Source organism: Salmo salar, chromosome 22 (assembly GCF_965601325.2).
Source record: "Salmo salar chromosome 22, fSalSal1, whole genome shotgun sequence".
Lineage (NCBI taxonomy): Eukaryota > Metazoa > Chordata > Actinopteri > Salmoniformes > Salmonidae > Salmo > Salmo salar.
This window is the reverse complement of record NC_138312.1, coordinates 13,648,036-13,675,010: the sequence shown is the minus strand read 5'-3', so window position 1 is coordinate 13,675,010 and position 26,975 is coordinate 13,648,036.

Sequence of the window (26,975 nt, the reverse complement as noted above, 5' to 3'; positions counted from 1 at the left end):
CCGCGTAGCCAATGTGTTGCTATCACTAACCTGTACGTTCTCCAAATTCAATAATCATTTCAGCGCCTTTGACAGCAGTGCACAGTGATATATATGAAGGTCGGACCACAATTCAGCACTAGGAACACATGCGCGCACTGCACAACAATCCAGCACCATGGACAGCGCCGCAAGATCGGACGACGGTTCAGCACCAAGGCCACATGGACAGTGCCACGCACGCACCAGTTGTTGGCATTGCTGCAGGCAATGGATGCCTGTTTAGTCAACAGGATTTCACAGTGTCACTTCAGAATTCAGCGTTTGTCCAGGGGGGGATAAACGTCTATGGGTGAAGTGAAAGTAGGTAAGGGTTAAGGTTGTTAAAACAGACAAAACTTGACGGTTAAGCATAAAAAGATTGACGGTTGAGTTTAGGCATTAAGTCTGACTAAGGTAAGGGATAAGGTTAAAACAGAAAACATTTTTAATGAGTGCCTAGCACTGGGATTGAACCCGCGATCCTCGGAGCCAAAACGCCCTAGCAAGCCTCGAGCCTACTAGATGGTAATACATGCTAAAGTTGCCTCTAGTGGGCTGTATTGAAGGCATCTCCCGACGTACTGGGGACCTGGACAAACGTTGAATGCTGAGTCTATCTGGTGTGGTTTCGCTGGTTTAGTGGCTCCTTCCATGCCGCCTGTATTGTTCCCATTCCCCTTTAGCCTATGTACTATGTGGAACTGAGAGTGATACAGAGAGGGGAAAAACTACATTCATAGAACTCCTTGTATATGAGGCAGAGGCAACATTGACAGTTCTAAGAAGTTGTCATCCTCCTCATTGTTGCTTAGTCAGACTATGGATAGGTTGGACAGTGCCCTGTAAATACCCACAAAGAATATGGAAAATTATGATCTTCAATAATTTCCCCACACAATCAAGCAAATTCACATTTTTGAAGTTCTAAAAGAGAGTAGCACAGTGGTGTGCGCGAATAGTGAGTGATATGAGAGAGATCAGGATGAGTGAAGGCTTTGATAGATGGCTATATTCTCAAAGGGAGGGATGGAGCAGATTGTGATTCATTCTCTGACAGAGCAATATCCCGGAATCGGCAAAGACTTGGATACAGTTTACTCCCTGGCGCACCTTAATGCATCTTTTCATTTTCTTGTGACACAGAACCCACGGTTTGTAATGCAAATGACAAAACCATTGACTCTCGCGTCCATATCGTTCAAATTATAATTTTTTTCATGACGTTTCAGATGAAAATGAATTACCCCGGAGAGCGTTTATTCACAAACTCTTCAATGAACTGAAATGACATCACCTAATCGAAAATGCAGATTAGCTACTGAAAGGAAGCAGACGTCTGTCATTTGTGAATTATAATAAAGCTTTTGTGTAAGGTTAGGAACACCATACATTCACTCCAATATTGTGCTCTAACACTATTTCATACAATAGTTTTTAATTCAATCCCTTTCATCATGAATGTTTGCATCAGTTACTCTGTTGCTGTAGACTTATGCCAGTATGTCGTATGTCTTTAAGTGTTTGTTACTGACTGATTGGAATTGACCCTGATTTACCAGGTTCAAAGGTTGAAAGACTGTGTTCACCAGGTTCTAAGATGGTGTTAGACCCCAGGTATCAGTTAAGGTTACTCAACACATAAATGTGGTTCACTGAACCACCCCATTACATATGGACATAATAAAGGTTGATATTTGTAAGTAGGGGAGAGTGGGGTAAGTTGAGCAAAAGGGGTAAGTTGAGCCACCCTTGTTTCTAGGAAACCATACACAAAATTAATCATTGTGAAGAATGAATCCGCATGGAAAAAGTGGTAAGCAAGTTAAATCCCCCAAAAATTATTTTCACCATGTCAAATGAATTTATTGTCTTCAAGGTTCCATGATGCTTGTATCTAAACCAAAGTAGGTCGTTTATGATTGTTCTATACATTAGTTGGGGTCTTTATAAGCTTGAGATCCTAAACCTAACATGAAAGTGCATCCTTGTAGCTGTGTGGGCTGATATACTGTAGTCAAAATGTTTGCCTTGGGGTAAGTTGAGCCAATGGTTGAGACAATGGCAAGCTGAGCATTACCGCTGGGATATGAGGTAACAACACGGCCTGGCCAATGTTAAAAGTGTTTTAAAAAGTACAAAGTGTTACGTGTTAAGCCTCTGTTAAAAGATTCTTAAAATGATTCAAATGCAAAAAAAGCGATTGTGATTGTGTTGAGTTGTGTTTAGGAAATAAAGATACACATGGTTTTAAAAAGGTAATATTTAATTCAGTACAGACGTATGTAGGAGGCTTAACTTACCCTGTCTCACGGCTCAACTTACTTCACTTTTTTTGGACAAGCTGTGTTTTCAAAACTGTAATGTTTACCTGAATTCTGATTATTTACAGGGATACACAACATCCTGAAATAAATGTAAATATCTATATTTCCCTTGACAGAGTGATGCCGAATGTAAAAAAAGGCTTAACTTACCCCACTCTCCCCTATGGTTGTGTATCCTTCAAAAGCGACCATCAGTCAAACAAATAAACAAAGAGGAGTGTATGAGCAGATATTACAGGCAGACACATTCAAATCTGCTACAACTCTCTGCCAGGTTAGTAATTGCTCTTTTTGTGTAGATAATTATTTCCTCTAAGGTGCGCACTGTTGCACAATGCAATTATACATGTCCTGCTATCTCAGAGTGGAAGGAAAGGAGGGGGGTTATTTTCCAAATTTTCACATTTATGTGTGTGTGTGTGTGTGTGTGTGTAATGGCAGAGAAAAATGAGAGGAGCAGTGTTCTGAGGGGATTCCATAGGTTCTTTCCAGCACATAAATACATGGATCTGTTGAGTGGTTGAAAGTATGATTGGTTTGTGTGGTTTGTGTGGCAGGCCTCTGTCAGTCTATGGATTAGTAGCAGAAAAGAAAACCCCGGGAAAATCACAGAAGTAGCTCGCTGTGTGATCACACCCAACACTCTATTTACATTCTCTATTCCCTGTCCTCCTGTCCCCTGTTTTTTTCATTCTCTCTTTTTGTCTTTTTCTCTCTGTTTGTCCCAGAAAGAGTGACCTGGAGGAACCTTGTGCCGGCCAGCGAGTGCTGTCACACAAACACCTCTCACTGATAAGGCCTCTACTGGGGCGCTCTGCACACATTTCCTCTGGATGTATTTCTGATGTCGTTGACCACAGCAGAGAGAGCTCCACACAGGAGGAAAAGAGGGAGGTTGAAAAATATCATATGGATGACTTTGCTAAATTGCAGAAGCTGTCAGTGGATTCAGCTGATATAAGGAGAAGATCTTTCATTTCAATATGTTTCATTTAAATGTCTATTGTATCTGTTCCGCTCATCAGTATTGTGTGTGTGTGTGTGTCTATACTCATTCCTTAGCACACTTTTTTACCTTTATAACCCAGAACATTATGAGCATCAAAACGTCATATTGTCATGTTTTTACAAAAGGTTAAACTTCAACCAATTGTCGCTTATGTCAACTGGTCATGCTCCCAGCAGGCTTTGCAGTGTCAATGGGAAAAGATGAGTGTCACAGGGTTGAAGCTTATGTCAATACATTGCAGTCAATGGGAAAGGAAAAGCATCAAACAAATGACCCATTTGTCAATAAATTGCATTCAGGGGGAAAAAATGAGTGTCAACCAATTTACGCTTATGCTAATACATTGCAATCAATGGTAAAAGATGAGTGTCACCAGGTTAATTCATATGTCAATACATCACAATCAATGGGAAAAGATAAGTGTCAACCAGTTGATGATTATGTCAATACATTGCATTCAATGAGAAAGGATGATTGCCACAGGGTTGACACTTATGTCAATCCATTGCATTTAATGGGAAAAGATTAGTGTCACCTGTTGAAGATTATGTCAATACATTGCATTCAATGGGAAAAGTTGAATGCCAACCAATTGACACTTGTTGTCAATACATCACAGTCAATGGAAAACGATTAGTCTCACAGACAGGACATCCTCTCTCTCTCTCATCTCAATCAACCCTCTGCTCATCTCTGTCTCTCTCCCTTCCTCCTCTTTCCTTCTCTTTGCCCCCCTCTCTCTTTCTCTTTACCTTCTCTTTATCCCCCCATTCTGTTCTCTCTCCCTCCCCCTTTTTTCACCCTCTCCCCTTTCTCTCTCCCTCCTTCTCTCCCTTTCTCTCTCCCATCCCTCCTCCTCTCCTCGCATCTCTCTCTTTCTCCCTCTCCCTCCTCCCTCCTTCATCCTCTCCCTTTCTCTCTTCCTTTCTCTCTCCCCCTCCTCTACTCTTCCCCTTCTCTCTCTCCCTCTTTCTTTCCCCCTCCCTATTCTCATCTCTCTCTCCCTCTCTCTCCTCTCTCTCTTCTCCTCTCTTCCACCTCCACAGACAGGATATTGACGCAGACAGACAGTGCAGACGCATAGACGGACAGACGCAGACCGGCATGCGGTCGGGTGGGCTGACGGACAGACAAAGACAGCTTAAAGTTTTAAGTCAATCAACATCTTGTTACCATGGAAAGGAAAATACCTGTCTACTTGTGGAAAAATCACACTGATGAAATCTTTAGTCATATTCCAGTTCATCAATTTGCTTATGGCCCTGCCTCTACATAACTAATTGTGAGCAAAAAATATTCCATTTTATTTGGAACCGCAAGCGAGACAAAATTAAACAGGCCTATTGTAACGGCTGTCGTAATGAGAAGGGGACCAAAGCGCAGCGTGGTAAGTGCTCATGATTTTATTCCACTATGAAACACTTGAACAAAATAACAAAACGAAAACAAGCCAACAGTTCTGTCAGGTACAGAAAACTAAACAGAAAACAACTACCCACAAACACAGGTGGGAAAAGGCTGCCTAAGTATGATTCCTAATCAGAGACAACGATAGACAGCTGCCTCTGATTAGGAACCATACTCGGCCAAAACAAAGAAATACAATACATAGAATGCCCACCCCATATCACACCCTGACCTAACTAAACAGAAAGAAAAACGTCTCTCTCAGGTCAGGGCATGACACCTATTTATATAATTAATATGAATTTGGAGGGCAGAAATGATTAAATATTAAAGCATTAGACAGTATAATCTTTGTAAATTACACTACCGTTCAAAGGTTTGGGGTCACTTAGAATATCCTTGTTTTTGAAAGAAAAGCAAAAAAAATTTGTCCATTAAAATAACATCAAATTGATCAGAAATACAGTGTAGACATTGTTAATGTTGTAAATGACTATACTAGCTGGAAATGGCAGATTGTTTATGGAATATCTACATAGGCGTACAGAGGCCCATTATCAGCAACCATCACTCATGTGTTCCAATGACTCATGTGTTAGCTAATCCAAGTTTATCATTTTAAAAGGCTAATCGATCATTAGAAAACCCTTTTGCAATTATGTTAGCACAGCTGAAAACTGTTGTCATGATTAAAGAAGAAATAAAACTGGCCTTCTGTAGACTAGTCTGGAGCATCAGCATTTGTGGGATCGATTACAGGCTCAAAAGGGCCAGAAACAAAGGACTTTCTTCTGAAACTCTTCAGTCTATTCTTGTTCTGAGAAATTAAGACTATTCCATGTGAGAAATTGCCAAGAAACTGAAGATCTCGTACAATGCTGTGTACTCCCTTCACAGAACAGCGTAAATTGGCTCTAACCAGAATAGAAAGAGGAGTGGGAGGCCCCGGTGCACAACTGAGCAAGAGGACAAGTACATTAGAGTGTCTAGTTTGAGAAACAGACGCCTCACAAGTCCTCAACTGGCAGCTTCATTAAATAGTACCCGCAAAACACCAGTGAAGAGGCGATTCCGGGATGCTGGCCTACTGCGTCCGTAAAATGTATGTACTGTAGGTTCGGAACTTTTGTAAAACATCACAGCACAGTTGAAAATTGTATGGCAGCTAGAAATCAAAACTGGATGGTCTTCAGGTATAGGTGGGAGGGGTTGAGGGTAGCTGACTGATGGGACTAAAAACAAAGATAACAATTTTCTATTTTTTATTTTTTTATTTTACCGTTATTTTACTAGGTAGGTTGACTGAGAACACATTCTCATTTACAGCAACGACCTGGGGAATAGTTACAGGGGAAAGAAGGGGGGATGAATGAGCCAGTTGTAAGCAAAATGAGCCAATTGAATGAGTCAATTGGATTGTGAAATATACTGTGTCTGTATAAGCTAGAAGTAGAAGCCTAAGTGTTGCTGTCCATTAGTTTATTCCAATTAGGGGAGGGGTGATAGGGTTAGGGGAAAATAATAACAGAAAATATGATATGCTGTCCCAGCTAGCACAGTGGATCTGGCCCGATTCCGGCTGAGAGTCGGGGCTCTCGGCTGAGAGTCACACTCGGCCGACCTCATGTGGCTCGAGTCTGGGCTGCCTTCGGCAGTATTACATATGGCTAGGATGCGGGGACTGCGCTCGGGCCGATTCTGTTGTGAGTTATCTGGCCCAAATGTATCACTTGGGGCTCGGCCCGATTCCAATGAGAGTTATCTGGCCCAAATGTATTACTTGGGACTCTGGCCGATTGGGGCTACTCTCTGGCAGATAATTACACGGGCTGCTTTATATAATTAACATTTCATTATTTATTTGTTTTTTCTGTATTTTTCTCATTGTTTCTGTGATCAAAAAATACAATTAACATTTAAATGAAATTCTTTGAGTCCTGAGTAGTATTTGAGTATTTTGATTCTTTGTGCAAGGCAATTGATAAGCATTAAATCTTTATGGATGGAACCTCCAAAGTGGTGCAGTGGTCTAGAAACTGCATTTCTACAGATGCTGGTTTGAGACCCGTGCCGGCCGCGATCGGGAGACCCATTAGGCGACGCACAATTGGCCCAGCGTCGTCCGAGTTAGGGAAGGGTTTGACTGGCCGGGATGTCCTTGTCCTATAGCTTCTGGGGGGATTCTGGTAAGATGCCAATTCCGGGCCGATTCAAAACAGTTCTGGCCCCCCGGAAGTGGGCCACTTCTGGGCCAATTCCTCATTGCTAGCTGGGGTATATACTGTACATACTGAGAAAAATATATATCGGTGATTGGAAATGATGCAGACAATTACATTGATAGAAGCCACAGTCTAACTGCAATATTAAAGATGATCTAGCCCCTAAAAGGAAAAAATAACAATAAAATAATAAAATCAAATTGACCAATATCCTCTTCAGAATTCATTCCAACAAGCCTCTTAGCTTTTAGATCTACAAGACCATTGTGTCCAATGGTTGATTGACTTCATGCGCCTTGTCATGACAGTCCCCCGGTCACAAATATGTACAAATTGGGAAGATTAAACCTTTTTAACCCTTCAAAACCGGACCTAGGATCCCCAATTATGTTGATATTGTGAGGATAGACGCTGGAGACAGGAAGCAGGTACAGGGAGAACATTTAATGAATAACGGACATAAAACAGGACAGGAACATCAGAGCGCGACGTATGTTTGTTGTTTTTGAACGCCGAAACTGAAACCTGTCGAATGCTGAAACCTGAACTAAAGACCTCGGTTTATTTTGGTTTTATTTCGAATCGTGCGGCTCTGTTGAGCTAAATTCCTGTGAGCGCTGCTATCTGTCCCGGGATCCTGTCAGAATCCGAATAGGGGGTTAGCAGCTAGCCTAGCTGGCTCGGTGGTCTCTAATGGAGGCCGCTGTTGAACATTTCCAGCATGGCAGGAGCTGTGTTTACTTTGCTTTGTTCCGGGACAATGTGGACCGCGCTAACTTTCAATGTAGCAACTGCTTGCTTGTGGAGGACTACAGGAATGAACTAGCTACTCTTAGCAAGCATGTAGCAAACCTACATAAGCTACTGGGGAACCCACGCCCAGCTACTTTTTATTTTTCTTCCACCCCAGTAGCCGGACGCCGCTCTGGTCTGGTGGAAGTTTTGCCGCCATGTCGGCTCTCCACAACCGACTGGCCGGTGCTAGGCAGAGTTCCATCCCCGAAGGGGTCTCCCCCTTCCCTGGAGAACTGAGCTGATCTCGACTCAACCAACCAGCCATGGAGGTTTGTCACTCGCCGTGGAAGTTGAAGAAGGCATCCTCCGGGGGTCTCCATGGAGGTGTTGAGCCCGGAACTGACACAGACCAGAAAAAGCTTTGCCGCCCTGGATCCAGAGGTTCCGGCGCCTTCGTTCTTGGTGGCTTCCCAATCAAGATCGGATCCGGAGGTACCTGCATCTTCATTTTCATCCTCGGCTCTGTCTCCCTCTCCGGTGGCTTCTACCTCGGGTTCAGATCCTCGGCGCTCCCAGCCTCACCAGACCGTGAGGCTCCCTGAGAGACCAGCCCATTCAACATCACCAGCTGTCAGCATAGGTAGCTCTATGGTGAGAAACATCTCGGTCCCCAAGGTAAAAACCTTGGGGACAGGACATAACAAGGCTGCTTCTGACTGTTCTACCACAGATGCCGGGAGCTGACACTGTCGTAGTCCATGTGGGTTCAAACGACATCAGAAGGGCTAGCTCGGAACATTTGAAAATTGATTTTAATAACTGATTTTAACATTAAAAGACTCCAAAAAACGGCCAATAATTTCAGGTCCAGTACCATCGCTGGGCCGCAGGTGTGAAAGATTAAGCAGACTGCTGGCATTACACATCTGGCTAAAATACTACAGTAGCTCTGCTGGACTCACTTTTATTGATAACTTTGACACCTTCTGGAAACAGAAGATTTGGATAGAATGATGGAATCCATCCAAATCATCTTGGCTCTTGGACTCCATCCACACATTTCAAGGCTGCGTTGAAACAATGACTGGTAAATGATCCAAGACCATTGTGACAACGAGTCGTCATAATTCTGCATCGAATGTACATGATCTTAGGGGCATTGGCAAAAATAATGTAAGTAATTTAATTTATGTACACCTAATTGCACCGAATACATCTGTTTATCCTACAGTTATTGTAAGCAGTAATCATGAGTCTATAAACCAGAGTTACACTGTTAGCACAGAGGCGGTGTGCAATAGTAGGAAGACCACTTTATGCAGCTCACCCTGCACTATCAGCTCCAATGTAAATAACATGAGTAAGTCTACCTCTGATAAGCTTCCCAGTAAAGCATTAAAAACAATCAAGCAACCCAGAAAGGTGCTAAAACGTAGCCCATATTAACATATGTAGCCTAAGAAACAAGGTCCATGAAGTCAATAACTTGCTTGTAACAGATTCATATTCTGACTATCTCTGAAACTCACTTAGATAATACCTTTGATGATACAGTGGTAGCAATACATGGTTATAACATCTACCGAAAGACAGAAATGCCAACGGAGGCGGTGTTGCGGTCTATATTCAGAACCACATTCCTGTGAAGCTTAGATACAATCTAATGTTAAATACTGTTGAAGTAATATGGCTACAGGTTCAACTGCCTCACCTAAATCCCATTCTTGTGGGAAGCTGCTACAGACCACCAAGTGCTAACAGTCAGTATCTGGATAATATGTGTGAAATGCTTGATAATGTATGTGTTATCAACAGAGAAGTATATTTTCTGGGTGATTTAAATATTGACTGGCTATCATCAAGCTGCCCGCTCAGGAAAAAACCTCAAACTGTAACGAGTGCCTGCAACCTGGATCAGGTTGTCAGTCAACCTACCAGGGTAGTTACAAACAGCACAGGAATGAAATTATCAACATGTATTGATCACATCTTTACTAATGCTGCAGATCTTTGCTTTAAAGCAGTATCCAAATCCATAGGATGTAGTGATCACAATATAATAGCCATATCTAGGAAAACCAAAGTTCCTAGGAATTGAAAAATTGTATGGTTGAGAGGGATGAGGCAAAGGTATGGCAAGTAAGTCTGGCAGCCCGAACTGATTGACAGAAATACTGCAAATTAAGAAATTATGTGACTAAACAAAATAAAAATAAACTACACTATGTAACCAAGATAAATTATATAAAGAATGATAGTAAAAAGCTTTCGGCAACCTTAAATGAAATTTTTTCATTCATAGAATCAGATGGCTCATTCATCACAAAGCCCACTGATATTGCAAACTACTTTAATTACTTTTTCATTGGCAAGATAAGCAAAGTTAGGGATGACATGCTAGCAACAAATGCTGACACTACACATCCAAGTATATCAGACCAAATTTTGACTATGCATAGATATAGAACAGAGTAGCGAGTAGCATCAGCGTAAAAAAAGGGGTCAATGCAAATAGTCCGGGTAACCATTTGATTAACTGTTTAGCAGTCTTATTTGCTTGGGGGTAGAAGCTATTAAGGAGCCTTTTGGACCTAGAGTTGATGCTCCTGTACCACTTGCCGTGCGGTAGCAGAGAGAACAGTCTATGACTAAGGTGGCTGGAGTCTTCCTGGCCTTCCTCTGACACCACCTGGTATAGAGGTCCTGGATGGCAGGAAGCTTGGCTCCAGTGATGTACTGGGCCGTACTCATTACCTTCTGTAATGCCTTGCAGTCGGATGCTGAGCAGTTGGCATACCAAGCGGTGATGCAAACAATCAGGCTCTCGACATGCTCCACTACAGCTCGTCGATGTGAATGGGGGTATGCTCGGCCACCCTTTTCCTGTAGTCCACGATCAGCTCTTCTGGCTTGCTCACCTTGAAGGAGAGGTTGTTATCCTTTTATTTATTTATTCTTTTTTTGTGGGGGGTAGATCAGCTTTATATACATACATATACATACATACACATACATACATTTCTATTTGCCATATATTTTTCAACGGTGCTGTGATGTTTCACAAAACTTCTGAACCAATCTATTCTCATTGTTTCTACAGATTGCAAATTTGACTTTTCAGATCACCCAGTAGTGCTATCTGTAGGTTTAGTGCCAGGTAAATATTATAATTCTTCAGCCATTCCTGGACCTGTGACCAAAAGCAAGCTACTGTGAGGGAAAAAAGTATTTGATCCCTTGCTGATTTTGTACGTTTGCCCACTGACAAAGAAATGATCAGTCTATAATTTTAATGGTAGGTTTATTTGAACAGTGAGAGACAGAATAACAACAACAAAAAATCCTGAAAAATGCATGTCGAAAATGTTATAAATTGATTTGCATTTTAATGAGGGAAATAAGTATTTGACCCCCTCTCAATCAGAAAGATTTCTGACTCTCAGGTGTCTTTTATACAGGTAACGAGCTGAGATTAGGAGCACACTCTTAAAGGGAGTGCTCCTAATCTCAGTTTGTTACCTGTATAAAAGACACCTGTCCACAGAAGCAATCAATCAATCAGATTCCAAACTCTCCACCATGGCCAAGACCAAAGAGCTCTCCAAGGATGTCAGGGACAAGATTGTAGACCTACACAAGGCTGGAATGGGCTACAAGACCATCACCAAGCAGCTTGGTGAGAAGGTGACAACAGTTGGTGCGATTATTCGTAAATGGAAGAAACACAAAAGAACTGTCAATCTCCCTCGGCCTGGGGCTCCATGCAAGATCTTACCTCGTGGAGTTGCAATGATCATGAGAACGGTGAGGAATCAGCCCATAACTACATGGGAGGATCTTGTCAATAAAGACTTAAAGGTTCAGACCGAGTCTGCGTCTCTCACATGGGTAGGCAGACCATTCCATAAAAATTGAGCTCTATAGGAGAAAGCCCTGCCTCCAGCTGTTTGCTTAGAAATTCTAGGGACAATTCAGAGGCCTGCGTCTTGTGACCATAGCGTACGTGTAGGTATGTACAGCAGGACCAAATCGGAAAGATAGGTAGGAGCAAGCCCATGTAATGCTTTGTAGGTTAGCAGTAAAACCTTGAAATCAGCCCTTGCCTTAACAGGAAGCCAGTGTAGGGAGGCTAGCACTGGAATAATATGATCAAATATTTTGGTTCTCCTCAGGATTCTAGCAGCCTTATTTAGCACTAACTGAAGTTTATTTAGTGTTTTATCCGGGTAGCCGGAAAGTAGAGCATTGCAGTAGTCTAACCTAGAAGTTACAAAAGCATGGATTCATTTTTCAGCATCATTTTTGGACAGAAAATTTCTGATTTTTGCAATGTTACTTAGATGGAAAAAAGCTGTCCTTGAAACAGTCTTGATATGTTCATCAAAAGAGAGATCAGGGTCCAGAGTAACGCCGAGGTCCTTCACAGTTTTATTTGAGACGACTTTACAACCATCAAGATTAATTGTCAGATTCAACAGAAGATCTCTTTGTTTCTTGGGACCTAGAACAAGCATCTCTGTTTTGTCTGAGTTTAAAAGTAGAAAGTTTGCAGCCATCCACTTCCTTATGTCTGAAACACAGGCTTCCAGCGAGGGCAATTTTGGGGCTTCACCATGTTTCATCGAAATGTACAGGTGTGTGTCATCCACATAGCAGTGAAAGTTAACATTATGTTTTCGAATGACGTCCCCAAGAGGTAAAATATATAGTGAAAACAATAGTGGTCCTAAAACAGAACCTTGAGGAACACCGAAATGTACAGTTGATTTGTCAGAGGACAAACCATCCACAGAGAAACTGATATCTTTCCGACAGATAAGATCTAAACCAGGCCACAACTTGTCCGTGTAGACCAATTTGGGTTTCCAATCTCTCCAAAAGAATGTGGTGATCGATGGTATCAAAAGCAGCACTAAGGTCTAGGAGCACGAGGACAGATGCAGAGCCTCGGTCTGACGCCATTAAAAGGTAATTTACCACTTTCACAAGAGCAGTCTTAGTGCTATGATGGGGTCTAAAACCAGACTGAAGCATTTCGTATACATTGTTTGTCTTCAGGAAGGCAGTGAGTTGCTGCGCAACAGCTTTTTCTAAAACCTTTGAGAGGAATGGGAGATTCGATATAGACCGATAGTTTTTTATATTTTCTGGGTCAAGGTTTGGCTTTTTCAAGAGAGGCTTTATTACTGCCACTTTTAGTGAGTTTGGTACACATCCGGTGGATAGAGAGCCATTTATTATGTTCAACATAGGAGGGCCAAGCACAGGAAGCAGCTCTTTCAGTAGTTTAGTTGGAATAGGGTCCAGTATGCAGCTTGAACGTATAGAGGCAATGATTATTGTCATCATTGTGTCAAGAGATATAGTACTAAAACACTTGAGTGTCTCCCTTAATCCTAGGTCCTGGCAGAGTTGTGCAGACTCAGGACAACTGAGCTTTGGAGGAATACGCAGATTTAAAGAGGTGTCCGTAATTTGCTTTCTAATGATCATGATCTTTTCCTCAAAGAAGTTAATGAATTTATTACTGCTGAAGTGAAAGCCATCCTCTCTTAGGGAATGCTGCTTTTTAGTTAGTTTTGCGACAGTATCAAAAATACATTTTGGATTGTTCTTATTTTCCTCAATTAAGTTGGAAAAATAGGATGATCGAGCAACAGTGAGGGCTCTTCGATACTGCACAGTACTGTCTTTCCAAGCTAGTCGGAAGACTTCCAGTTTGGTGTGATGCCATTTCCATTCCGTTTTTCTGGAAGCTTGCTTCAGAGCTCAGGTATTTTCTGTATACCAGGGAGCTAGTTTCTTATGACAAATGTTTTTAGTTTTTAGGGGTGCGACTGCATCTAGGGTATTGTGCAAGGTTAAATTGAGTTCCTCAGTTAGGTGGTTAACAGATTTTTTTGTCCTCTGATGTCCTTGGGTTGGCAGATGGAGTCTGCAAGGGCATCAAGGAATCTTTGGGTTGTCTGAGAATTTATAGCACGACTTTTGATTATCCTTGGTTGGGGTCTGAGCAGATTATTTGTTGCGATTGTAAACGCAATAAAATGGTGGTCCGATAGTCCAGGATTATGAGGAAAAACATTAAGATCCACAACATTTATTCCATGGGACAAAACTAGGTCCAGAGTATGACTGTGGCAGTGAGTAGGTCCGGAGACATGTTGGACAAAACCCACTGAGTCGATGATGGCTCCGAAAGCTTTTTGGAGTGGGTCTGTGGACTTTTCCAATAATAATCACCAAAAATGTGATTATTATCTGCTATGACTACAAGGTCCAATAGGAATTCAGAGAAGTCAGTGAGGAACGCTGTATATGGCCCAGGAGGCCTGTAAACAGTAGCTATAAAAAGTGATTGAGTAGGCTGCATAGATTTCATGACTAGAAGCTCAAAAGACGAAAATGAATTTTAAATTAGTTTTATTGAAATTTGCTATCGTAAATGTTAGCAACACCTCCACCTTTGCGGGATGCACGGGGGATATGGTCACTAGTGTAACCAGGAAGTGAGGCCTCTTTTAACACAGTAAATTCATCATGCTTAAACCATGTATCAGTCAGGCCAATCACATCAAGATTATGATCAGTGATTAGTTAATTGACTATAACTGCCTTGGAAGTGAGGGATCTAACATTAAGTAGCCCTATTTTGAGATGTGAGGTATCACAATCTCTTTCAATAATGGTAGGTATGGAGGAGGTCTTTATTCCAGTGAGATTGCTAAGGCGAACACCGCCATGTTTAGTTTTGCCCAACCTAGGTCGAGGCACAGACACGGTCTCAATGGGGATAGCTGAGCTGACTACAATGACTGTGCTAGTGGCAGACTCCACTAAGCTGGCAGGCTGGCTAACAGCCTGCTGCCTGGCCTGCACCCTATCTCATTGTGGAGCTAGGGGAGTTAGAGCCCTGTCTATGTTTGTAGATAAGATGAGAGCACCCCTCCAGCTAGGATGGAGTCCGTCACTCCTCAACAGGCCAGGCTTGGTCCTGTTTGTCGGTGAGTCCCAGAAAGAGGGCCAATTATCTACAAATTCTTTCTTTTGGGAGGGGCAGAAAACAGTTTTCAACCAGCGATTGAGTTGTGAGACTGTAGAGCTGTAGAGCTCATCACTCCCCCTAACTGTAAGGGGGCCAGAGACAATTACTCGATGCCAACACATCTTTCTAGCTGATTTACATGCTGAAGCTATGTTGTGCTTGGTGACCTCTGACTGTTTCATCCTAACATTGTTGGTGCCAACGTGGATAACAATATCCCTATACTCTCTACACTCGCCAGTTGTAGCTTTAACCAGCACCATCTTCAGATTAGCCTTAACGTCAGTAGCCCTGCCCCCTGGTAAACAGTGTATGATCGCTGGATGATTCGTTTTAAGTCTAACACTGCGGGTAATGGAGTCGCCAATGACTAGGGTTTTCAATTTGTCAGAGCTAATGGTGGGAGGCTTCGGCGTCTCAGACCCCGTAACGGGAGGAGTAGAGACCAGAGAAGGCTCGGCCTCTGACTCTGACTCACTGCTTAATGAGGAGAACGGTTGAAAGTTTCTGTCGGCTGAATGAGCGACACCGGTTGAGCATTCCTACAGCATTTCCTTCCAGAAGCAATGAGAAAATTGTCCGTCTGCGGGGACTGTGCGAGGGGATTTGTACTACTATCTGTACTTACTGGTGGCACAGACGCTGTTTCATCCTTTCCTACACTTAAATTACCCTTGCCTAACGATTGCGTCTGAAGCTGGGCTTGCAGCACAGCTATCCTCGCCATAAGGCGATCGTTCTCTTGTATATTATGAGTTCAGCAACTGCAATTAGCATCATGTTAATGTTACTACTTAGCTTTGGCTGGTGGAGGTCCTGACGAACCACGTCCAGATAAAGCGTCTGGGGCGAAAAAAAATTGAATGAAAAAAGGTGAGCGAGGGAAAAAAATGTAAATATAAACCGTAAAGTTGGCAGGTAGCAAAGTAAGGTTAGCAACAAACCGCACAGCAGCACGTAAACAAGTCTACAAGTTGTGACTGGAAATGACATAGACAGGTAATAGGTAATAGCTACAGAGGTGACGTTCTTACTGCACCCATTGAAACATGTAGGTATTACAGATTCGGTCAGGGAGAGGTTGAAAATGTCAGTGAAGACACTTGCCAGTTGGTCAGTGCTTGCTCTGAGTAGATGTCCTGGTAATCCATCTGACCCTGTGGCCTTGTGAATGTTGACCTGTTTAAAGGTCTTTCTCACATTGGCTACGGAGAGCGTGACCACACAGTCGTCCGGAACAGCTGGTGCTCTCATGCATGGTTCAGTGTTGCTTGCCTCGAAGTAAGCATAGAAGGCATTTAGCTTGTCTGGTAGGCTCTTGTCACTGGGCAGCTTGGGGCTGGGTTTGTCTTTGTAATCCGTTATAGTTTGCAAGCCCTGCCACATTAGACGAGCGTCAGAGCCTGTGTAGTAGGATTCAATCTTAGTCCTGTATTGATGCTTTCCCTGTTTGATGGTTCATCGGAGGGCATAGCGGGATTTCTTATAAGCGTATGGATTAGTGTCCTGCTCCGCTCCTTCTAGCCTTTATCTCTGTGCAGATGCAGCCTGTAATCCATGGCTTCTGGTTGGGATATGTACGTACGGTCACTGTGGGGATGACGTTGTCGATACACTTATTGATCAAGCCAGTGACTGAGGTGGTATACTCCTCAATGCCATCGAATGAATCCCGGAACATATTCCAGGCTAGCAAAACAGTTCTGTAGCTTAGAACCCGCTTCATCAGACCACTTCCATATTGAGCGAGTCACTGGTACTTCCTGCTTGAATTTATGCTTGTAAGCAGGAATCGGGAGGATAGAATTATGGCCAGATTTGCCAAATGGAGGCTTTGAACATGTCACTGTGTGTGTAGTAAAGGTGGTCTAGAGTTTTTTTTTCTCTGGTTGCACATGACATGCTGGTAGAAATTAGGTAAAATGGATTTAAGTTTTCCTGCATTAAAGTCCCCAGCCACTAGGAGTGCCGCTTCTGGGTGAGCGTTCCCTTGATTTTTTTTATTGCCTTATACAGCTCATTGAGTGCGATCTTAGTGCCTGCATCGGTTTGTGGCGGTAAATAGACCACTACGAAAAATATAGATGAAACTCTCTTGGTAAATAGTGTGGTCTACAGCTTATCGTGAGGTACTCAACCTCAAGATTTCCTTAATATTAACCTCTTACCGGAGGTTGCTGTTCTGTCTTGCCGATGCACAAAACTGTATATTATCCATGTCCTCGTTCAGCCATGACTCGGTGAAACATAATATATTACAGTTTTTAATGTCCTGCTGGTAGGATAGTCTCGAACGGAGCTTCCAGGTTATTCTCCAGGGATTGCACGTTCACCAGTAGGATGGATGGTAAAGGGAGATTATCCACTCGCCAATGAATTCTCGCCAACAACCCCTGAAAACTGAATGTGGGGACCCCGCTTAGGCATTTGTTTTATGCCACCTAGGTTAGTTTACATCAGGGGGAGGCAACAGGGATTTTTTTGTTGTTGTTTTTGGTCATAAAATACTGTAAAATCACCAGGGGCTTGTGAAAACCACAAATAAGTTTTCACAACCCCCTGGACTTATTCCACATTCTGTTGTGTTACAGCCTGAATTAAAAATGGTTTATACACAATACCTGTCATATTCACACTGGCTTATACACAATACCCCATAATGTCAGTGAAATTATGTTTATAGAATTTTAAGAAATTCATAAAAAATGAAAAGTTGAAATGTCTTCAGTCAATAAACATTCAACTCCTTTGTTATCGCAAGCCTAAATAAGTTCAGGAGTAAATATTTGCTTAACAAGCCGCATAATACATTGCATGGACTCACTCTGTGTGCATGAATAGTGTTTAACATGATTTTTGTTCCACCTCTACGGAATTGGTGTCGTCCCCCATAAAAAATTAAAAACCTAAATAAGACATTTACATAAGTATTCAGAGCCTTTCCTCAGTACTTTGTTGAAGCACCTTTGGAAGCGATTACAGTCTCGAGTCTTCTTGGGTATGATGCTACAAGCTTGGAACACGTGCATTTGGGGAGTTTCTCCAATTCTTCTCTGTAGATCCTCTCAAGCGCTGTCAGGTTGAATAGGGAGCGTCGCTGCAAAGTTATTTTCAGGTCTCTCCAGAGATGTTCGATCGGGTTAAAGTCCGGGCTCTGGCTGGGCCACTCAAGGACATTCAGAGACTTGTCCCAAAGCCACTCCTGTGTTGTCCTGGCTGTGGGCTTAGGGTCGTTGTCCTGTTGGAAGGTGAACCTTCACCCCAGTCTGAGGTCCTGAGCGCTCTGGAGCAGATTTTCATCAAGGATCTCTCTGTACTTTGCTTCGTTCATCTTTCCCTCGATTCAGACTTGTCTCCCAGTCCCTGCCTCTGAAAAACATCCCCACGGCATGATGCTGCCACCACCATGCTTCACTGTAGGGATGGTAACAGGTTTTCTCCAGACATGATGCTTGGCATCCAAGCCATAGAGTTCAATCTTGGTGTCATCAGACCAGATAATCTTGTTTCTCATGAGAGAGAAACAAGATTATGAGAGTCAGAGTCCTTTAGGTGCCTTTTGGCAAACTCCAAGCGGGCTGTTATGTGCCTTTTACTGAGGAGTGGCTTCTGTCTGGCCACTCTACCATAAAGGGCTGATTGGTGGAGTGCTGCAGAGATGGTTGTCCTTCTGGAAGGTTCTCTCATCTCCATAGAGGAATTCTGGAGGTTTGTCAGAATGACCATATGGTTCTTGGTCACCTCCCTGACCAAGGCCCTTCTCCCCTGATTGCTCTAGGAAGAGTCATGGTGGTTCCAAACTTCCTCCATTTAAGAATGATGGAGGCCAATGTGTTCCTGGGGACCTTCAATGCTGCAGAAATGTTTTGGTACCCTTCCTCAGATCTGTCCCTCGACACAATCCTGGCTCAGAGCTCTACGGACAATTTCTTCAACCTCATGGCTTGGTTTTTGCTCTGACATGCACTGTCAAATGTGGGACCTTTTATAGACAGGTGTGTGCCTTTCCAAATCATGTCCAATCAATGTAATTTACCACAGGTGGACTCCAATCAAGTTGTAGAAACATCTCAAGGATGATCAATGGAAACAGGAAGCACCTGAGCTCAATTATAAGTCTCATTGCAAATGGTCTGAATATTTATGTAAATAAGGTATTTCTGTTTTTTTATTTTTTATACATTTGCTAAAATTTCTACAAACCTGTTTTCGCTTTGTCATTGTGGGGTATTGTGTGAAGATTGAGGACTTGACTTGATCAATTTTAGAATAAGGCTGTAACGTGACAAAATGTGGAAAAAGTAAAGGGGTCTGAATACTTTACGAATGCACTGCATATACCGTTGCTTTGATTGGACTGTCAACATCATACTTTCAAAATCTTAGCTAGCAAGCTAGTAGTCATCACCATGAATCAAGTCGAAAATCTACTGGTAAATCCTTTTCAATCCTCGTCATATGAAGAGAAATTATGAAGAGAAATTATAGATAAAAACGTATCAGTGCCATTGGATTCAAACATTACACAAGTTGGAAATCTCTAATTCAACAATGAGTGGTTTGGAAGGAATCAGTGGCTAACTGCAAGCATTGCAAGCAATCACTAGCCTGCTATTCAGTGGAGTGGGTGTGTGGTCCAAGTCTGGGTTTAAGTGTCTCTTTTCCAAACTTAAAAGGTCAATCCAGCATGACTTCTGCTGTGTTCAAAACACTGGAAATTCTGAACTGGGAAATCTCAAACTTCAGTGAGTTCAAGACAACTGGGAACTGGGAATGAGCTCTGACTGGGAAAGTACATTTTGAATGGTCATCCAACTCAGAATTCCAAGTGGGGGACTTGGGCCTCTTTCTAGAGCTGCGACCTAAAGATCACTGACGTCATGATTCAACCTTGTTTTCTTCAAAATTCCCAGTTGTCTTGAACGAACCATAAATCCAGAGAATGGCAGACTTTGAAGACAAAGTTTGAGGACAAAATTTGCCCACGAAGGACCCCTGCGTCCCTGAGGACCCCATGACCCCTGAGTACCTCATGGTGGCGCTGGGGTTATGTATAGGCAGGCAGGTATAAAGCTACAGACAACGAACACAATTGTATTTTATCGATGGCAATTTGAAGGCACAAAAATACTGTGACGAGATCCTGATGCCCGTTGTGAGGCCCAGGTATCTGTGACCAACAGATGCATATCTGTATTCCCAGTAGTATGAAATCCATATTATTAAGGACTAATGAATTTATTTCAATTGACTGATTTCCTCATATGAACTGTAACTCAGTAAAATCTTTGAAAATGTTGCATGTTGCATTTATATATTTTTTCTGTATAATTCGCCCCATCCCCCACTACATAGCAGAAAGGTAGGTCACACATGAAGCCTGACCTAATGTTAATGTGCTTTTGAACAGTTGAGGCTAGAAACAAAATTCAGGTATGGGATCGTTCAAAAACCATTACTCTCACATAACCAAGACGCACTCGTGGACTGCAATTGAGCTAGCTAACCGTCCTTCGACACAACCCATCATGACCTATGTTGAGGTTCAGCTTACTGTGGCAACGGGAAATGGCTTAATTCATCCTCAACATGGTGCTTCATTCTCTCCCTGTAGCTACACAAAAACACTGTCTTTCATCCTCTGTAGAAAGCTCAATTCTTAATGTAAAGACTTGAAACTCAGGGCAGTGTTCCCAGGAAGCTCTACAGAGAATTTCAGCTCCCTGCAATTACAGGAAGTTACTTAATTTGGGGTCTTATGGGCAGTTTCAAAGGGTTAAAAAGGTTGAAACTTTGAAGTCAATTGACCCTAAAGCATTTTTCACCTCAATTGGACACAATGGTATTGCAGTCCTAGAAGCTAAGAGCCTTATTAGAATGAATTCTGAAGAGATATTGGTCATTTTTTATTGACTTTAAAATTAAACCTGTCTGTGTCTGCCTGTCTGCCTGTCTGTCAATCTTTCTGTCTGTGTGTCTGTCTACCTGTCTTTTTGCCTGCCTGCATGCCTGCCTGTCTGTCTGTCTGAGGTGTTCACCAATTTAGCCATTGCAGCTGCATCACCAACTTTTTTGCCTTGAATGTAATGTGTTGACTTATGCGTCAATATCCTGTCTGTGGAGGTGGGAGAGAGGAGAGAGAAAGAGGCGGGAGAGTGAGATGGGAAGAGGGGGAGGGGGGGAAAGGAAGGAGAGAGAATGGAGGGGGAAGGAGGGAGAGAGAGAAGAGGGAGAGAAAGAGAAGAGGGAGAGAAGGGCGAGAGAAAGGCTGATACCTGCTAATGATCAACATCCGGAAAAGAGCCATTAAATTCTACAACCACCTAAAAGGAAGCGATTCCCAAACCTTCCATAACGAAGCCATCACCTACAGAGAGATTAACCTGGAGAAGAGTCCCCTAAGCAAGCTGGTCTTGGGGCTCTGTTCACAAACAGACCCCACAGAGCCCCAGGACAGCAACACAATTAGACCCAACCAAATCATGAGAAAACAAAAAGATAATTGCTTGACACATTGGAAAGAATTCACAAAATAACAGAGCAAACTAGAAAGCTATTTGGCCCTAAACAGAGAGTATACAGTGGCAGAATACTTGACCACTGTGACTGACCCAAACTTAAGGAAAGCTTTTACAGACTCAGTGAGCATAGCCTTGCTATTGAGAAAGGCCACCGTAGGCAGACCTGGCTCTCAAGAGAAGACAGGATATGTGCACTCTGCCCACAAAATGAGGTGGAAACTGAGCTGCACTTCCTAACCTGCCAAATGTAGGACCATATTAGAGACACATATTTCCCTCAGATTACACAGATCCACAAATAATCCACCAATTTTGATAAACTCCCATATCTACTGGGTGAAATACCACAGTGTGCCATCACAGCAGCAAGATTTGTGACCTGTTGCCACAAGAAAAGGGCAAACAGGGAAGAACAAACGCCATTATAAATACAACCCATATTTATGTTTATATATTTTTTATGTTTTGTACTTTAACCATTTGCACATCGTTACAACACTGTAAATATACATAAGATGACATTTGAAATGTCTTTATTCTTTTGGAACTTGTGTGACTGTAATATTTACTGTCCATTTTTATTGTTTATTTCACTTTTGTTTATAATCTACTTCACTTGCTTTGGCAATGTTAACATATGTTCTCCATGCCAATAAAGCCTCTTGAATTGAATTGAATCGATAAGAGGAGAGGAGAGGGGGGTTAAAGGAAGGAGGGGGAGAGTGAGGAGGGTGGGGAGCGAGATAGAAGAGAGAGAGAGGGAAGGAGAGAGAAAAAGAGGGTAACACTTGATTTGGGTAGTCCATCTGTAAATGCTCTAAAGACTATCTACAGGTTCATCATATGTTTACTGGCAGAGTAATCTCGGTTTACCTAGAGCGTAATTTTGTCAGATGCTCATAGTCTGTCCATGAGAGATTACTGCCAGAGGGCTGAGGGAAAGTAACTCTTCTACATCATGGCTGGACTTCACTCTGAGAACTGGAATATTCTGTTGTTGCAAATTAAAATAAAGATTCCTCTAAAAGTAATGGTTCTCTCTCTCTCTCTGTCTCTCTTTCTATCTCTCTCTCCCAGGTATCCTCTGTATTGTTGTCCAGCTGTCCTCATATCTGTGACCCAGGTAAAGCCATCAGTTTATCCCCCTGAACTAGATTGTAAAAGTGGGGTAAAAGATTATACTTCTCACAGTGTGAATTTACTTTTTGCTTTCATCCAACAAAATGACTTTCAACCATCCAGTGCAGGGATGGGCAACTTTGATGGGGGTGGGGGCCACAAAGCAATCTAAACTCATCATGAGGGGATACAATTTCTGAAGTCTTTGAGTTAATTTCTTGCAATTCTACACATTTGCCATAGGGTGGAGAGAAATGTTTGCAGTTTTTAATATGATATCTTAGTGAGACTGACTAACAAAATCAATGGTGGCCCCCCGGCCGGTAATTCAACCATGATAACAAGTTTAGATAGCTGGCCGCTAACTAGCTTTTAGCTGACATGGGCTAATTGACTGACTATCAGTGACTGACATAACAAGAGAAAAACTGCTAATGCACAACCAAATGTTGATATTGCACACTGTCACGTCCTGACCAGTTTAGGGAGTATTTGCTATTGTAGTTTGGTCAGGACGTGGCAGAGGGTATTTTGTTTATGTGTTTCGGGGTGGTGGTGTATGTAGTAGGGTGTTTGATTTATTATTTCTGGGTTTTGGTCTATGTTCTATGTTTTGTATTTCTATGTTCTTTCTGGTTTGTTGTATTTCTATGTTTAGGTTGATGGGGGTTGGACTCTCAATTGGAAGCAGGTGCTTTCTCGTTGCCTCTGACTGAGAGTCCTATATATGGGTAATTGTTTGGTTTGGTGTTGTGGGAGATTGTTTCTTGTTTTGCCTGTGTGAGCATGACAAGACTGTTTTGTTGTTCGTGAGTTCTTCGTTTTGTTATTTTGGTGTTCTCTTTATTTAAAAATAAATACAAGATGAGCATCCACATTCCTGCTGCGTTTTGGTCCTCTATTCCCGACGACAACCGTTACACACACTGTGTACTATACTATTCTAACTTGCAACAGTAAGTTGAGATCCCGACTGAGTTCCTACAAAAATAAAAAAATAATTGATCCGAAGGCCTTTAAAAGGGTTACCCATCCCCGATCTACAGACTATCAGTAACATTTCAACTAACTATTTACTAACCCTATGTCACGTCCTGACCAGTAAAAGGGGTTATTTGTTATTGTAGTTTGGTCAGGACGTGGCAGGGGTGTTTGTTTAGTGTGTTTCGGGGTTTTTGGTTTATGTTCTATGTTTTCTAATTCTATGTGGGTTTTCCAGTTTGTCTATTTCTATGTTAGTTTTGGGAACGACCTCCAATTAGAAGCAGCTGGTTGTCGTTGCTTCTAATTGGAGGCCATATTTAAGTGGGTTTATTTTCTCTTGTGTTTGTGGGTGGTTGTTCCATGTATAGTCATTGTACTGTTCAGGACTGGTTTTCGGCGTTCTTTTGTTCAGTGTTCTTTTCTTTAATAAATCAAGAAGATGATTCACATTCCCGCTGCAGTTTGGTCCGATCATTACGACGCATATGACACCCTAACCTTAACCCTTAACCCTTATCCTATCCCTAAACCTAACCCTTACCCTAGCCCTAACCTTAACCTTAACACTAACCCATACCCTAAACGTAGCCCTTACCCTCACCATTATTCTAAACCTAACCCTAACCTTAGCAAGTAGTTGCTTATCAACAGTTAGTTTGTTGATAGTATGACCATCTGTACAGCATCTACAGATGGACCATCCGGGGTCTCCAAATAAAGTGTGACCAAGGGGGATGTAGAGGAGGTAGAGAGAAAGAGACAGAGCGAGGCAAAGAGAAAGGAGAGAGACGGAGGGAGGGAGAGAGATAAAAGAGAGAGGTGGAAAGCGGGGATAAGAGAATAGAGAGAGAGAGAGAGAGAGAGAGAGAGAGAGAGAGAGAGATGTCTGTCTGTCTGTCTGTCTGTCTGTCTGTCTGTCTGTCTGTGACACTCATCTTTTCCCATTGGCTATGATGTATTGACATAAGCATCAAATGGTTGATACTCATCTTTTCTCATTGGAACCGCTAAGCCTGCTGGGAGCGTGGCCAATTGACATAAGCATTAATATGCTAAAACGTGACAGGATGATGTTTTCCTATGATACCATGTTGCATAAGCAGGACACATTCTCTGAGTCAGAACTGAGGAAGCCATAGCAGCTTACTCAAGCCAAGCTGTAGTGGCTCTTATCTGTGCCTATAACTCCTGTTGGATTTGGAGATGTGATAATTGTCCTGTCCTCTATCTGGTATCATAAGCACATTATTTTCTCCTGGGGATAAGATTCCCCCTGCCTTTGCACAGCTCCACATTCAGCCCAGCTGGAAGCTATATTTATCATATTTTCCCTGTTAACATTCAGAGAATTTGTAATCATAATTCAACCTGAGATTTGCTCAGCAGCTCCCAATTAACCGGGCTCCCCTCTCTCTTTGACCTCATCAGTAATGCCATTAAACCCACGTGGTCACCAGGGCCTTGTGCTGTATGAGTGTGTGTTGGAGAGAGACAGAGAGAGAATTGGAGAGAGCGTGTGCAGCTGGCTGTGGGGCTGTGCGGGAGACAACATTATTGGGTGCATATTTGTGTGTGTACTTGTTTACTATGTGTCGGGCAGTGTGTTTCTTTGAGATGAGAACTGTCTTCTGGTGGCAATTCCAGCCGGACTTTAATCTTATCATTATCTGTAGCTAAATTCTGTTGACCCTCTGGCTGCCTCTATCTATCAACCTCTGTCTCTGAAGTGTTACGTTTCATTGTATATGGTGTGTGTGTGTTGGTGTGTGTGCATGCCTGTGTGTGTTTGGTGGGTGGCATGCATTAGCTTGCTCCTCACAGTGGTGTGCCGGTCCAAAATAAGCCGCATGGTGATGTTCTCTCAGTGTGCTGACACAAACCATTTGTCCTCTACATCTGTGTGTGTGTGTGTGTGTGTGTGTGTGTGCGTGTGTGTGTGTGTGTGTGTTTGGGTGCGCAAGCTTCTTCTTCTCCTTCCTCTGTGTGTGTGTGTGCTCAAGCGCAACTTCCTCGAAAACAATTATGATGTTTATAACAATTCATATTATAATCGACTCGTGACTCATCTGTTGAATGGTGGTGATGAGTCATCTGAAATGAACAGTAATGAATGCTGTTTATGCTACGCCATTTTGTTCAACCGAAGAGATTCTTAAAATCGTGTTTATTTGCTTTGTCGTTTTGAGGTATTGTGTACAGATTGATGAGGACATTTAAAAAAAAAAAAAAACGTTTTTTTTTTTGAATAAGGCCGTAACATAACAAAATGTGGAAAAAAGTCAAGGGGTCTGAATACTTTCCGAGTGCACTGTATATATTTATGCTATGCTATTTTGTTCAAACAAAGAGATTCTTAAAATCGTGTTTAATTGCCCTGGCTAGAGCTAAAAATAACAGAGGTATCTGTTTAGTACACAAGGAAATGAGGGTGAAGGTGACTAAAAGGAACATTTTACACTGTAATGTTCAGTACCGTACATCTGCTGTAGCAGTATTATCTGAATATTGACAATGTCAATTTGAGCTGAAGCACTACTGCAGTATCTAACACAATCTGGCTATGTTGTGTTTACTTGACTAATTGCACTCTCAACGTATCCTAGCAAGTCAATAGAATTATAATGAGATAAAGAACCTTGTTAAGAGGCAGTGTAAGTGGCCACTATCCACCCAGTTCTATTCTTAAGTCATCACAGCATACTCCCTCTCTTCGTTGAAGATAAGCAGGAGAAGAGCGAGAGAGAGTGTGCGAGAGAGAGAGAGAGAGAGGAGGGGGTGCAGGGGTTAGAAAGAGAGAGAGAGAGAGAGAGAGAGAGAGAGAGAGAGAGTTAGAGAGGAGGGGGTGCAGGGGTTAGAAAGAGAGAGAGTACGGATGGCTGGCCTTTTCAATTATGGTGGGAGCTCATTGTCAGCTTTGGGCCTGATAAGATAAAGGTGGAGAAAGCTTGTTAACATGAATCCTTGCTGTGGGTTTCATCTGCGATGTGAGTGCTCAACTGCCCAACCAACCCCTCCAAAGGCTATAGCTCAGGAAGGAAACTGTGGTGTGACTGAGCTAATTTGGTTCACCTCTGTTGATATTCAAGCCTTTCTCGCCTGACTCAGAGACAGATAGACACATGGTCTAACAAGCCAGCAGACTGCGTACTGATGAAAGGCAGACTTCTGGCACAGCTAAACAGGACAGGAAGGAGGTGATGGTTTTGGACGTCATTATGATTTTGAACAGAGCCATTCCTGGCATGTCCCTTCCTATGATGGCCTCTCACCATTGACGACAAAGACAAACAAAGATATTCACGATGATAAACAAAGATATTCTGACTCCTGTTTGTTACAATCCTGCTCCTTCTTTTTCTAAAATAATCATTTGAAAATCAAACTTGGAATGTTGGGTGTGAAGGAGAATGGTGGACGACATGGTGTCATGGTGTCATGGTTTAACTTCTTAAAGTGTAGGTGGCAGTATTTTCACGGCCGGATGAAAAACATACCCAAATTAAACTGGTTACTACTAGAATATGCATATTATTAGTAGATTTGGATAGAAAACACTCTGAAGTTTCTAAAACAGTTTGAATGGTGTCT